The sequence below is a fragment of the Nicotiana attenuata genome, chromosome 6 (genome assembly GCF_001879085.1).
Source record: "Nicotiana attenuata strain UT chromosome 6, NIATTr2, whole genome shotgun sequence".
Lineage (NCBI taxonomy): Eukaryota > Viridiplantae > Streptophyta > Magnoliopsida > Solanales > Solanaceae > Nicotiana > Nicotiana attenuata.
The window spans coordinates 19,685,903-19,702,253 of NC_031994.1; positions in this window are offsets into that span (position 1 = coordinate 19,685,903).

The following is a 16,351-nucleotide window of genomic DNA, read 5'->3' on the forward strand; positions in this document are numbered from 1 at the left end:
TTCTCGTGTTGGTCCGAAGGATCTCGATAGTAGTTCCATGAACAGTCCTAAGCAGACGTCCAAGTCCAGTTCCAATCTGGAGTCAAGTTCTAAAGCCATATTAGACCCTCAAGAAAAAAAAAAAAAGCAAAAAGTAGCTAAAAACAACCTGCTTCCGGCTGGAAGTTTTTGAAATCCAAACAATATTTTTCATATAAAAAGAACCCAGAAAGCCATTGTAGACATCGAAATTTTAAGGATCAAGCCAAATCCTAAATTAAAGATACTACAGGACTCTAGAAATCCTAGGAGTCTATTAGGAGTCTATTAGGATTTCTTGGAGGTTACTCTACCCTAAACCCTAACTCACACCTATATAAAGGTATGCATATTCCCTTGAAGAGGGGTCTCACAAAAATCCCATAAACTCACGGGATACTCACAAAGAGACCAAAATATGGCCGGATACTTTTTGATAATGAAATAGTTCAAGAAGCCGGAGATCAAATACATCCAGGAGCTCTACATCATCCTTACATTCGAGAAATACGCTGCTTCAGCCCTCGAATCACGGAGATTATCAGGAGAGAAGAATCAAGGGAGAAATAAGATTGTACCCACAATCATTTTATCAATAAAATTATGTTTCGTCATATTTATTTTGTGATTGCAATTTATTTTTGTATCACATATAATTTGTTGCAAACATGAGGTACGTGGTATAGGCACAAAAGTAATGCCTTAATTTCTGAGCTGTCCAGGTCAAAGCGCAGCAAGTGCGTTCCAGCAGAGAGTATCGTGCTTCATAAGGTGTGAACTTCTTACTCAAGTAGTATATGGCTTTCTCCTTTCTTCATGTTTCGTCATGTTGTCCCAAAACACATCCGAAATCTCCATCTAATACGGATAGATAGAGTAGCAAAGGTCTCCCAGGTTCTGGCGGGACTAGGAGTGGTGGTGTGGACAGGTATTCCTTGATTTTGTCAAAAGCCTTCTGACAATATTTGGTCCAGCTAGTTTCAGCATCTTTCCTCAACATTTTGAAGAAGGGTTTCACATATAACTATGGACCGTGCTATGAAGCGGCTGATGTAGTTAAGGCATCCTAGGAAGCTCATCACGTTCTTTTTGCTCTTTGGTGGTGGTAACTCTTGGATAGCCTTAACTTTAGACGGGTCCAACTCGATTCTTCGGCGGCTGACAATGAATCCCGGCAGCTTTCCTGCGGGAACCCCGAATGCTCATTTTTGGGGTTCAAATTAAGATTGTACTCCTTAGACTGTCAAAGAACTTTCTCAAATCCGCTATGTGATATGCGGCCCTCTTGGACTTGATGATAACGTCGTCAACATACACCTCTATTTCCTTTTGTATCATATAGTGGAAGATGGTTGTCATGGCTCTCATGTAAGTAGCCCCAGCATTCTTTTTACCGAATGGCATCATCTTGTAGCAGTACACTCCCCATGGTGTAATGAAAGCTATTTTCTCTGCGTCTTCTTTGTCCATCCAGATCTGATGATAACCCGCGAAGTAATCTATAAAGGATTGGAGTTCATGCTTGGCGCAATTGTCGATCAAGATGTGTATATTTGGCAGTGGAAAATCATCCTTGGGACTTGCTCTGTTTAAATCTCGATAGTCAACACACACCCTGACTTCCCCATCTTTCTTCGGAACTGGTACAATGTTGGCTAGCCAGGTTGGGTACTTAACTACCCTGAGGACCTTAGCTTTGATTTTCTTAGTGACTTCCTCCTTGATTTTCAGACTCATGTCTGGTTTGAACTTTCTGAGTTTCTGCTTTACTGGCAGACACATTGGATTGGTAGGCAACTTGTGAGCCACTATGGATGTGCTCAGACCGGTCATGTCATCATATGACCATGCAAAGATATCCTCATATTCCTTCAGGAAACGAATGTACTCTTCCTTCTCTGACGGTGATAAGTGAATGCTTACGTGAGTTTCCTTGACGGTTTCAGCGTCTCCCAAATTTATTGCTTCGGTCTCGTCCAGGTTGGACTTAGGTTTATTCTCAAAGTTCTCAACCTCCCTAACAATTTCCTCAGGTATTTCATCCTCTTCTTCTGAGTCACTATCCTTATATTGCGTTGTCTCATTACATGTCACAATCATCGGTTCATCAGGAAAAGTAATAATAACGCTGTAGAAAGAAAATGTGAAAGATAATAATGAATAATAAATAGCAATGCATTGATTAAATTTTAAAAATATCCAAAACAAGTACGGCTCGATGAATTGAGCAATTATTTTGAAACAAAATGCGTCTTCAAAACAAAATTACTGAAAACATCTGAACTGCCTAGCATGGCTATAGAAATAAATTAGGCTAAATGCCAAGCTACCCAAGGACTCGGCGAGCCCGGGATGGTGTGGCAGTTCAATTCCTGAGAATAGCTCCCTTCTCCACAGTCTGAATGGTGAGGGCCTTCCTCCTCCTCCTCCTCCTCCTCCTCCTCCTCAATTATCGCATTGCAATCCATATCCTCATCGTCCAGGAACAAATTCCTCAGCCCAGCTAAAGCTTCTTCCTCTGCAGCTCCCCATATTGTATCGGCCTGATGAAAAGTCTGACCCAGATGCGGCACGGGTCGCTTGAGAGGGTAATAGGGACCACGCCATGGTGGCGACCAGTCATTATACTCCTGCCAGGTGTATGGGTATCCCAACCCAAAAGTTGTGCCGTGACGTTTCAATTGTACCGGCTTGGTAATGCCCTGGAGATTCTTCCCAAGCCCTTTGCCGGGTTCATACCCGGACCGTGCTAGTATTCTTTCTATTTTGTTACTCCACCATTTGTCTTTCTCAACTGCATTGACGTGTTCAATGTGGTGATAAGTTTCCCCTCCTAGCCTTCTTCTATTCTCGATAACCGGGATAGTTTGACTGCTGTAAATGGGGTTACTTCCATCTTCGTGAATGATCACCTCCTGATGATTCCGTTCGAACTTCACGGCCTGGTTTAGCATGGAAGCCACGGCCCCAGCGGCATGTATCCAAGGGCGACCCAATAGAAGATTGTATGTAGCTGATATGTTAAGCACTTGGAATTCAACATCGAACCAAGTTGGCCCCATCTACAGGCAAAGGTTAATCTCCCAAATCGGGGCCCTTTGAGACCCATCAAAGGCTTTCACGTTCATACTTCCTGCCCGTATCTCGTGGAAATCTTTGGCCAATCTTTTTAGAGTAGTCAACGAACAAATATTGAGACTCGAGCCCCTATCTATTAGGACCCTAGCAATGAATTTGTCTTCAAACTGTACCGTGATATGTAGTGCCCTGTTGTGACTTAACCCTTCAGGCGGTAGTTCATCCTCGTGGAAGGTGATCTTATAACTCTCTAGCACTTGCCCTACCATGTTGGCCATTTCTCCACTAGAGATATTATTGGGCATATAAGCTTGATTTAACACCTTCATCAGAGCACTTCTATGTGCTTCCAAATTTTACAGTAGCGACAGGATGGATATCTGGGCTAGAGTCTTGTTTAAATGATCGACGACTGAGTATTCCCTCACCTGTACTTTCCTCCAAACATCGTCTGGCCTAGTTTCAATAATAGGTTTCTTAGTAGAAGTCTCCTTGCTTGATCATCCCAGATGTTCGAGTGTATAGATCCTTCCAGTTTGGGTCATTTCCTGTGCGGCCCCGGATTCTTCCATCTTTGCTTTTCCCTTTCTCCTGGCTTTTGCAACATAGTCCCATGGTATGGCGTTGGACTTGAAAGGAGGTGTGGTTGCTACTATCATTGTGAAAGGTGTGGCCACTTCTACCTCAAATGGAACGGGTGTGGCTGCGGGTGGTGCTACCTCTACCTCAAATGGACCCAATGCAGTTACCTTAACTTCGATCGACGACTGTATTTGTACCACAATAGGGGTGAGTGTGACTGCAGGTTTAAAGTCATCGCCTTCCCGAATAAGCCCGATTGACCCCTTAGGATCCCATTCTTCAGCCGTCTCTATCATATGTACCCCATCACCCCTATGATCTGGGAGAGGATTGTTGCGAACGTTAGGTGCAACTTTCTTCGCCTGTATGACCTTGTTATCAATCAATTTCAGGATCTTATCTTTCAATGTTCGGCACTCGTCAATAGTGTGCCCCTTCATACCGGAATGATATGCACAAGTTTTATTTGGGTTGACCCATTGAGATGAATTCTCCATTGCCACAGCAGGAATAGGGATGACATAACCAGCAGCCTTCAATCTTTCGTACAACTGGTCGATGGGTTAAGCAATGGCAGTGTATTGTCTGGGTGGTTTGCGATCAAAGTTAGGTCGGGGTTTCTAGTAATATGGACTAGTTGGAGGTAAATGATAGTAGGTTGGCTGGGTGTTATAAGTGTGATAGGCGGTGGCGGGTTGAGAATATCTGGGAGATGAGGGTTGGTATGTGGGTGGAGGTGTTTGGTATGTAGGTAGAGGTGTTTGGTATGTGAGCGGAGATTTTGGGCCTTGGGCCACCATTACTGCCCCCACTTCTTTCTTCTTTGGTATGCCACCTGATTGCAATGCTTTGTTCGTGGCCTGTAGTGCCTCGAATATGTCACCATCCCGTTTTTGATACCCTCTTCAATCATTTCTCCCAGTTTGATGATATCGGAGAACTTGTGATTCTCAATAACCATTAGCCTTTCATACTATTATGGGTCCTGTGCCCTGTAAAGAACTTGTTCATTTGTTCTTCTTCTAGTACTGGTCTGACCTTGGCTGTTTCCGACCTCCACCGAGTAGCATACTCGCGGAAAGTCTCAGTTGGCTTCTTCTTTAGGTTCTGGATATAGAAGATATCTGGTGCATTCTCCGTATTGAACCTGAACCGGTCCATAAATTCTGATGCCATGCTTATCTAATTGGCCCATTTCTTAGGATTCTGGCTTATGTACCAGGACAGGGCATCTCCGGTAAGACTCCCTATAAAGAGCTTTATTCGGATCTTTTCATCTTTTCCAACCCCCATGAGCTTGTCACAGTAAGTTCTCAAATGAACCTTGGGATCACGTGTTTTGTCAAACATTTCGAACTTGGGAGTTTTGTAACCCTCCGGCAATTCCACATCTGGTTGTATGCACAAATCCTCGTAGTTCAGACCTTCTATCCCTTTACCTCCTTCAACACCCTGAACTCGGCTTGTCAATTTCTTGAGTTCCTCGGCCATGTTCTTGATGATCAGGTCCTTTTCAGTGGATTCTGGTGTATAAGACATTGGTTGAATGGAGTGAGGTACGGTTTCCACGTATATGGGGTTGTTTTGGTGGGTGCCAGGGATTTGGGTATAGTGGTGATCATTGGTGGAGTTTTGAGGACCGGGAATAGGGTGAGGTGTATTCTAAGGGGTGTTATAGGTAGTGATTTATGGGTACTGGGTTGGTTGATGGTGGTGTTGTGGAGGAGTTGGTATCGGTAAAGGATTGGGGTTTTGAGGTGGAGCTGCATACTGATGGGGTACGGGAGGATTTTGTGGATGTTGGTTTGGCATAGTTTTAAGAGGTGCCGGGTTTTGAGCATTTTGCTGGTTAACGTCTAGGACGTTTAAAGTGAGGGAGAGGTTTTCTAGGTTGCAGACCTGCTCAAGTTCTCCTTGTAACTCCAGTATCTTTTGTTCCAACCGCAAAACCAAGTCATTCTGGGCTGGAGTACTCCGACCGTCTGATGTTCCTGCATTCTCGGCATTTTCTTTTCGTATACCACTCAAGTCATCCATATTAGCTTTTCCTCTGCTTTTCGGATCACTCAGAGAGGAGGAGGTCGAGGGCCTCGAGATCTGGTGTGATATGCTGACGATGCAAGTATGTGCGAACCAACCTTAGGGATGAGAATACTAAAGTATAAAGAAAACAAAAGGTAAACAAGTTAGTAAGGATTCTGAACAATGTTTGCAGTATTTAAACACATATTGCAGGAATATAAATTCGTGTCCTAATTTGGGAGCCCCGTTGTGCACGAGGTAGGCCTAGCGACAAATATATTTGGAGAATTTCAGTGCCAATAATTGCCTCATTTCATTAATGTAAAAATAGACGACCCAAAACGACACTAAATAAGATAAGTCACTAATGTCACTTGGCCTTATTACATTTGAAAAGCAAGTAAACCTAATCTACTTGGTCCCAGAACGACTTTCTCCAGGCTGGATGCTCTTGTCGATCAAATCCCCCAGTTCGCGCAGGTTCAGCAGTAAGAATGCCCTTGCCAGATGTCCTCCTTCACTTCCTTCGACGTTCTGGCAATCGGTGACTCTCTTTCTCATTTTTCTTCCAACTCCATCAGACTGTACTCCAAATATTCCAGCCTTTCGCTGGATTTAACAGCCCTCTCTTTCCACTTATTAATCATTTCCATATCAGCCTTGTGTTGCTCCATATGCTCGGCTTCAGACTCGCGAATTCTTTTGCGCAGTTTGTTATATTTCACCTATGCTTCGGCAACTTCGTCTATGACCCTGTTTCCTAGACCAACTATTGGATCGAATATTCCCCCTATGTTATCATCCAAGCATGAGGGGTAGAAGTACACGTGACCGGCGTGATACCGATCCGGCTTGATGGTATCCTTTTCCACGATGATCTTCAAGTACCACATGTGTTGTGCTTAATTTTTGTATGGAATGGCATCACCCTGAAAATCAGCTATGAAGTGACTCATTTTAGCAACTCGTGGTATGACCCGCTTCTTGCCTGCCCGTCTCAAACCCTAAGGGGAGCATAAGGGTATATGCCCCTCAACCCGATTAGCACCAAGTGTGGAACGTCCCTGGATCTGATAATGAACTCGTCGGTAGGGAACCATTCAAACATTCATTGAACCTGATCCTCGGTCATATTGTTGAAAAACTGCACCCATCCTTTAGCATCCTCTAGTTGAGCAAACTTGTCTGGGAGATAGGTCATTTTCTTGGGATGACGGAAGGCTATGTGATCGTTCCACGGCCTTTGTGGAAACTGTTGACGGTGATGACCCTTTTGGAGATGTTCTAAATTCCAAACTTGTAGCAACAGATTGCAACCTTCGAAGTATTTGTACCCTTTCTGGCAGCGCTCTAAGGCCCGGTAGATGTCTGCAATGATCATAGGGACAATGGTATATGTCTGCCTTTCGATCCCTTCCATCAAAGTTTTGGCTACCATGGCCAGTCTGGTGTGGATTCTGTCCCCTTGGATCAGGAACACCAGCATACCCAAGAAACAAACAATGAACACAAAGACCATACGGTGAATCCAACCTAAGGAGGTGATGGAGAATTCATCATCGAAGATATGGTAAGATCTGTTGTGACCGTATCGTTCATAGAGGAAGTCGAAGGGTATGTAAGAGTTTTTCAAGCACTCCAAGTCATCATTCTTCTTTAACCCCATCATCTTAAGAAATCCCCTAGTAGTGCGATTTTCAGGTACCAATAGACTAGGGCTATCCCAAGGTAGCCCAGCAAATCTCCCTATTTCTTCCAAGAGAGGGGTTATTTCTATGTTTCCAAAGCGGAACACGACTCTTTCTTTGTCCCAGAACATTGTGGCAGCCTCGATCAACATTTTGTTTGGCTGGAGGTCCAACAAAGAAGGCAAATTTCCTAAGACCCCTTTTCACGTGATTTTGGTCACTTGATGGAAGATCCTTCCACCAATCTAGCAATAGTGATGGCATGTTACTGACCATGCCGAACCGGGGGACTTTGTGCCTCCTTTTCTGCAAAACAAATATGGTTAGGCCCTTTCCCCCTCCGGATCCGACTATTTATACAACAATGATTAGCATATTGGCACTTATTTCTCCAAATTAATGCACACAATCGTGGTTGCATCTGTTGGGATTATGGAAAACCCGATGGACTTTTGGATGAGGCTTGTTTTAAAGGGTTATTATGTGGACAACATATTAATCCGGCTAGGTTTGACCATGATGCATGTACAATTAATCAGAGCAAGGTTTCTATAAAGGTCTAGATCGGTACCCCCAAGCGGACAACTTGAGGGGGAAAGGCACGGAACTATCGACTGCACCGCTGATCGACTAGTTTTACCGCAAATACGCCTTTCCGCATTTAATGAGTGATATATATAGGAAGAGCGCAAACACTCATCAAGTGTTGCTATAAGATTGATTACGCACGAGTGGAATATGATGTTAAGCATGATTTATGCAGCAATAAATAGCACGTTATCGTGTATTTGCACGTTTGAAAATGATAAATGAGGCATTTAATAATTGAAAGATAGTTAAGAAACAAAACAAAGAGACAAGTCAGTTTCTGTAGTAAAGGAAATCATAAATGCTTAAAAAAAATAGGCAATTAATTCAAATAAGGGGGGAAGGGAAAGGATGCACATGTATTAACAGGATAAAACATGTTCAAGATTAATTCACAAAAACAAGTTTGTTATGGTAAGAGCTTAATTGTCCCCAGCAGAGTCGCCATGCTGTCGCGCCCCCTTTTTCCTCACGGAGTCCGGGTTTCGACATTCTTTGGGACAACTCATTTTCCTTTTGGGAATAAGGTATGGAATTTGAAGAGTCGCCACATAACGGATTTAAGGTGCGTTAGGGCACCTAAAGCAAATAACTCATAAACCGGTTTGCATTACCAGAGATTGGGTAAGGGCTCGAAATAAACTTGAGAGGAAGGTGTTAGGCACCCCTCGAGGTCCACAACGGTGGGTCCCAGCCAAACTCGAATTAGGTGAATTAGTCTTATAGGCAAATAAAGCAATTTAGACAAATAGATATTATGTTTAAAACAAGGGGTAAAAGGGGTCCTAGTTTTTTTAGCCTATAGGATCACTTCTGTGCAATACTTGGTAATTGTCCCCAAGTTGGGGTGCTACACATAGCATTAGCGCACAGGTCATCATATCCTTTACTACCCGATTACCCACCCCTTAATTATTATTAGCTAAGCGCTCTCATAGTATCCAGTACGTGCCATATGCGTGGATTACCCGTCCCTCGCCTATGGCCCTGGAGGTGTTTAGGACCTCTATTTAAGGAAGTTCTAGACACGCCAATGTTGTTTAAAAAGGAGAAAACTAAGCGACAAACAAAAGTCAGATAGGACTATCAAATAAAGATGCAATTAAAGGCTCATATTTACCTCTACAAATAGACAAACAATTGCACGCCTTAAACAAACAGTTTTAAACAATTTAAAGGTCCTATAGCAGGATATCTAGATGAGCACAACACATGCAGCAGTTTTATTAAAGCGGGGCAGCAAATACCTAATCAGTTTGCCTACTGGTTTTATTACTTCTTGAATCTGGGCAATTTCAAGCAGCAGGAAAATAACAGTTTTAAACCCAGAACTCAAGCAACCTACAAGATTGCCTAAATGATAAATGGACAGGATTTTTTTTATAAACCAGGTGTCTAAGCAGTAAATTGATTACTGATTTTAGCGGTTGATTTTATCTTAAACCCGGTAGGCATGATTTCTAAGTGCTGAAACATGTTGAAATCCTATAGGCATGAGTTCTAAGTGCAGAAACTTGCAGAAATTGATTTTAAAACTTATAGACATGGTATCTAAATGCAGAAACTGATTTTAAACCTTATAGGCATGGTATCTAAATGCAAAAACTGATTTAAACCTTATAGACATGGTATCAAAATGTAGAACCTGATTTTAAACCTTATAGGCATGGTATCTAAATGCAGGATTTGATTTAAACCTTATAGGCATGGTTTCTAGGCGAGTAAAGCATCAATCAATTGTCAAGCGGACATCAACAAGAAATTCCCAGGAGCATGATTGATAATGTACACATGAAGGTTTGAAGACATGATTATCGATGCAAAATTGAGTAACGACTTAGAAGCAGGTTTTCTAATGATGAAAATTCAGGATTCAAGGAATTAGATGAGTCCTATAGGCATGGTTTCTAATGCACATAAGTAAACAAACATTGCAGCAACCTATAGACATGATTTCTACCCGTTCCCAACAAAATATATATAAGAATCCCTCCCTTTTTTACTAATAACCCCAATATCTGTTTTACAAGGAATTATTATTACAAACCAAATATAAATGAATTACAGAATGGAACTGCTATACAATAGGGAGCCTGGATAGGCCCAAAAAGGTAATCCTGGAAGCCAGGCCTTCAACCAAGTATGAAGTGCCCCAACATCTCATAGTATCCAAGAGAGTATCATGATGCATCAAAGTTCCCAATGGCCTCAGGGACCCCGGGCAATGCTCAAACCAAGACTCCTTTTAAAGTGAAATAGTTTTTGTGCAGTATGGAAGGGCCAGCCCCAATGTGTCAGAGTTCGGATGAGTCTCATGGACTCCTAGGTAGTGCTCACACTGGAGGAGCATGATCCTAGATATTCTAAGAGTAGGAGTGGAAGATAGTGCTTGAAAGAGTAGAAATAGTTTTAAGAAAATAGCTCAGAAGTAAAACGGCTCAGAAGTGAAAACAGCTATGAAGTGAAAACAACTCAGAAGTGAAAATAGTTCAGAAGTGAAACAATTTAGAAGCATTCTGAAAACAAAGGTTTCAGCAGACAAACAGAAACATAGTCACAAAGCAAAGATTCTTATTGCCTAGATTTAGCTTAGTTCATTAGTCAACACTAGGTGGGCATATAGCATCTTGGGAACAACTATACAGATAATGGGTAGCAGGGGTTAAGAACATAGAAATCCTTAACACAGGACACGTGAATCTAATCAAAAATAAAAGCATGCTGATTAACACCAAGCAAATTGACCTATTATGATAGCCAAATTCCATAGCACTCAATAGGACCTAGTGATGCTAATTAGAAGCAATAGATAGTAAGCACATAAGTTTAAAGAGCAAGATTACATAGCACTGGATAGATTAGAAGGATTCATACTGACTTAAAACAGTAGACAGGAATGACATAGAACTTAAATGCAAGAGTAGTTATGCTAGTTCATCAACAGGGCAGGGATTTAATTACACAGAAGTGGTCATACTAATTAAGGCCAATGGGCACTAATGATAAGAGTCTAAATGCCTAAGTAAGCATGCTGGTTTAAGATAATAAACAGGAAAGGATTAAGCTTAAACATAGAACTAGACATGCTGATTAAAGCAATAAACATGAAGGATATAGAGTTAAACATAGAAGTAGACATGCTAATCGAAATATAGAAGAGACATGGATTCAACAGAAGTAAAGAAGCAGATGAGAGAGCACATAGGTTCAAGCTTCATAGTATAATGAACGACATTAGGAATAGGGGCATACCTGTTAAAGATGGTAAATAGAAGATGAAAGATATGCAGAACTCAGTGGTCTAGCCTTGGCTTTCAGCCGGCTAGGCAGTGCAATGAACACAAGTAGCAGAGAGTGTCTTGAAGAATCAGTAATGAGAATATATATAGCATTTAGTGAGGTAAAACAAATAAGGTAAAGAAGAAATCACAGTTCGTAAAACAAGGGTAGTCAAATAAAATCAATTAGCCAATTAGGGAATCAATTCCTATAGAGAAATCTGAAAGAGACCCCTTAAATTGGGGAGGGTCAATTAACGGTACAGAACTAGGGCTCAAATAAGGCAATAAATCAATCTCATACTATATAGGAGTCAATCAGATCCCCAAACAATACTAATAGTTTAATTAAGGCAAGTATAACTAATCAATGTCACAAATAAGGAAATAGGTAAAATCACAGAAAATACTGATTTTAATAGGAAACTATGATTCGAATCCCTAATAAAAATCAATCAGTATATTGGGTTGACAGAAACAAATAACGGGAAGAAAATTGAAGAAATCAGTGCAATAACAGAACAAGACCTAGGGTTTAAAGAACATATACAAAATTAACCAAACGAATAAAGGATAATCAGATTAAACACTTGAAAGTTTAAAAAAAGAAAACCTTTTGAAGAAACTTGGGACGAAAACCCTAATTTCAGAGAAGCACTAAAATCGGAATAGTAATAACAAAAGTATGAGATTTTTGAGGAAAAATATCAAATAGCACTTAAAACCTTTCAGATCTACAAGGATCTGGACATACTCAAGTAGTTATAAGACTAGGGTTTTCGAAAATAGGAGAGATGAAAGAAACTAGGTCCAAAACCATAGATCCAAACCAAAAATAGGCAAGAAGCAGTACTCACAAACGAGAATGGCCAAAGACAGGCCTGTGAGATAGATTTCGACAAAACCCGGTTGAATTTCTTTGAGATTCTCTCATAAATAAATGAAGTCGAACAACCAGAAGATGTAACAGGCCGGCAAGGGCCGAAAAATACACAAAAACCCCATGGACGGGGAGTTTTACAGGTACGATGGCTAGGTTTTAGGGGGTGCTTGAGAGAGAATGGAGAGGCTAGGGAAAGTGATGACGGCGGAAAAGAGGGGAAATGGGGGGTTAGGGTTAGGCTTAGAATTAAAAATGGTAAGAAATAACGTGGACCGTTGATCTTAGAGATCAACGGCCACGATTAGGCAAGGTCTTTGGGTCGGGTAGGTGCAGAGTTGGGCTTGGGGATATTGGGCTGGTGTAATTTAATTAAAATGGAATTAAAAGGGCTATTTGTTAAATACCTAATTAATTAGTAAAAAATTTGTAAAAATAGCTAATTAAATGAGAAAAATGATTTTTGTGCATGAATGTGATCTAAAATAATTACTTAGCATTATGAAAATATGAAAAGTTATTTTCTGTATAGGTAATGTATATGCATATGGATAGGGTATTATTGCAAAATATGCAATTATAGGCTTAAAAAGCAAATATAATTGTAGAAAAATGCAATCAAAAATATTTGAACACTTATATGAGCATAAAATGATAAATTTAGATGATTAAGTCATCATAAAATAATACGAGGGATAACTATTGAATATTTATATAATTAAAAATGCAAATATAAATTGATTTAAGGTCTTTAAAATTATAGAAAAATTTTAAAAACGCTTGTGCATGTTTGTGAATGCATGTACAATATTTTGAAAGTATGTATACATATATAAAAATATATGAGGGAAAAATTGGGTATCAACAGGTAGATGATTTTTGAGGGTTTTTTGGTAGGTAATGTAGGATTATGGTGCGATTAGCAGGGATTTAGATAATTATCCTTCATTGATTCAAGGGTTGTCTTCCAGGAATCTTTCCAAAGACCTTGTATAGTAACGCCTGAAACTTGACGGTCCTTCTTCGCTGTGCTTTTTCTCTTTTGGATTAAGAGATGTAATCCGCAGCCTTAATCTGGGAATGTCGTGAGTACTCTTTTCTCGGATGACTTCGTATGGGGTTTGATATTCTTTTGTTGCTTCCCGGACTCTTTCCCAGTGAGGATGATTGCTGGTATTATTCCAGCTTGCCCAATCTTTTGGCCATATCTCCCTCGGGATGCACTTGTTTTGCTGGAAAGGGATTCTTTGTGCCTTGCTATATTCTTCTTCCACGAATAAAATGGACACGGGAAATTTCCACCAGAATGATGCCTCTGCTTGCGCCTGGACTTTTCCATTAATAATCTTCACTGGCCTATGGAACATGAATACCTTTGCTGTGTAGGAATCGTTGAAACATTTTATCTAATATCTTCTAGGTTTGAACCATAGCAAAATACTTTAAGAGCTGGTGCAATGTTATCAAAATCGTTGAAGACGTTGCATTTGAATTCTATGCAAATATGATACTGATGGCATAGGTACCAGAAAAACTATAATAGTTCTCGTGGAAAATCCTTGGCTTGAGCTATGAATATATGGCAGAATGGATATTCTGGATTGACCCCATATGGCTTGAGAATGGATCCTCCATGTCGCCAGAAAACTTGGATCTCATAATAAGTTCTTGTTTCCATAATAATTGACGGATCAAATGGATCCATGAGGTTAAACAACTCCGGTGGATGATCTGTTAGCTTCAATGAACTTGTTCCTGGTATATTTGAAAGCATGAAGATGTGGCTGATTAGCTTTTTCTTTGACTTCAGTTTTGCTGGGAAAAATCTCTTTGAGAATTCTTCTGGTCGAGACAAAAAATCTGCGAGAATATTATCCTTTCCTTTCAGGTGCCTGACTTGAAACTTGTATGGAGAGAACCATTGAGCCCACTTGAGAATCTGAGGATCGGGAATAATTTTTGCATTTATCTGAATCATCTTTGGGAAGGCCTTCATATCCATTTCTATCAGAAACTCTGTGTGAATCAGGAAAAAATTGAATTTCTTGATTGCATTCTTTACTGCAAGGATTTCCTTGAAGATGGAGTGGTAATGTTGCTTGGCCTCTTTGAATTTTCCGCTGGCATATCCGCATATTTTTCTCTAGCCATCTTTTTCTTCAAATAGAACGGCACTCCAATATTCATTGCTAGCATCAGTTTGCGGTATCTTCTTACCGTCTGAAGGGATATAGAGGGACTTGACATTTTTAAAAATCTCCTCTATTTCCCTGACTGCTTCCTCTTGCTTCTTTCCCCATGATGGAGCATTTTTCTTGAGCCTCTTTGTGAGTAGAGAAATGTATGTAGAGATATTTGGGATGAAATCTCTCACATAATTTACTATACCCAAGAACTGTTGGATCTGTTTTGTTGTGAGGCTGGTATCTGGAAATTTGAGTAGTTCTTGACATATATGTGGTCCTGGACTGTATGCACCTTGGATAAAATGCACTCCAAGAAAATCAATCTCCTTTTGGGCAAGAACCATCTTTTTTGCTGAAAGCATGATCCCATAGTGTGTTATCAATACCTCAAACTGACGAAGCAAGTTGACATGTTCCTCCAATGTGTCACTAAATAACAGGATGTCATCAATGTAAACTAAAGAGGTATGGAGGATGGGTTGGAATATTTTTATCATGGCTTTTTGGAACTAGGAGGGTGCAGTTTTCAACTCGAAGGGCATGACTTTCCATTGGAAGTGATGATCGGGGATGCAAAATCCCGTTTTGGGTCTTTCTTCAGGGTGGATTCCCAATTGCCAAAATCCAGATTTTAAATCAAACTTGGAAAAATATTTGGCCTTGGCTAAGTGGGAGAAAAGAGTGAGTTTATTTGGGATAGGGAACTTATCATCTTGGAGGAAATGGTTAAGTGGCTGGTAGTTAATGACTAACCTGAGTTTTCCTCTTGTCTGCTCAGCTCTTTTGTTGACATAAAATGCTTCGCATGCCCATTGTGAATCCGATGGCTCTATTAGATCAAATTTCAAAATTTCTTCGCATTCTTTCTTTGCAAGCTGAAGATGATCTGGATTCATGCCTGAATGACTGGTTTTTGTTGAGTTGATGTTTTCATTCTTCTTGAAATGGAGCTTGATAAAAAACACTTCCTTTTTTCCACAATGGGCTTTTCCCTTTGTTCATGAAATCCTTGTGGGATTTAGCACATGAATGTTCAATGAGATTTTGCTCAATCTCTTTGATTTGTTCGTCGTTGGTGATTTGGAATAGCCTTGGAATCTCAAAATAAGGTTTGAACTGCTTTTTAAAAGCTATCCCATTAGCCTTGGTCTGGAGTTGATCTCTAAGTTGTCTGTAAATGTCGAATCCAACAATAAGATCTTTTCCTGGTACATCAGACCCTATCAACTTGGTTCTGTACTTCAATCCTGGAAAGAACTCAATTGTGACCGGGTGCTTTGTAATGACAGTTGTGGTCAAGATTCCATTTGATGCAGTGTTGAAATCCTTAAAATGCGCCACGCATTGATCTTCAGGAAGGACAATAGGATTTATGAGTGAGGAAGAAACTCCAGTGTCGATGAAAGCAATAACTCGAGTTGGTTTATCCCATTTGGATGAATAGACTTTGAGTTCTACTTGAGGAATGACTACGAGAGCGTTGATCTCTTCCTGGGCTTCGATCACTGGTTCTGAAATTTGGTAGTGATCATTGACTTGATCTTCATAGATATCAAGAGAGAATAAAGTTTCTTCACTAGGTTCATCATCCACAGAGAATATGGATTCAAGGTCCTCCTCTTTTTCGAGATGTATGCCAATGTAATCTTCAATCTTTTCAAGGAGTTTGACAGATCTTCTTGATTGGGGACAGTTTTTAGCAAAATGTCCAATCTTGTGGCAAACAAAGCATCTGTTTTTCTTGTCAAAATTTTCTGGCCTTCTACGTCTGAAATATTTTGTGCGTCTTTTGGACCTTAATTTTCCATCTGGAATTCTTGGCCATCTAAATCTCCTGAATCCTTTCTGTTGCCTAGATGTATGTCAGGAACATCTTGCGCCGGTGATCATATCGGATCTGCAACATGCTTTGTCAAGCATTGGATTATGGTTGATAATTTGTTTTAGGGCTGAGCGCTTTGTACAAATGTCTTCCAATGCTACAAAAATAGCTTGCCTGATGTAGCCGACTTGTGGGACTGTTATTGACTG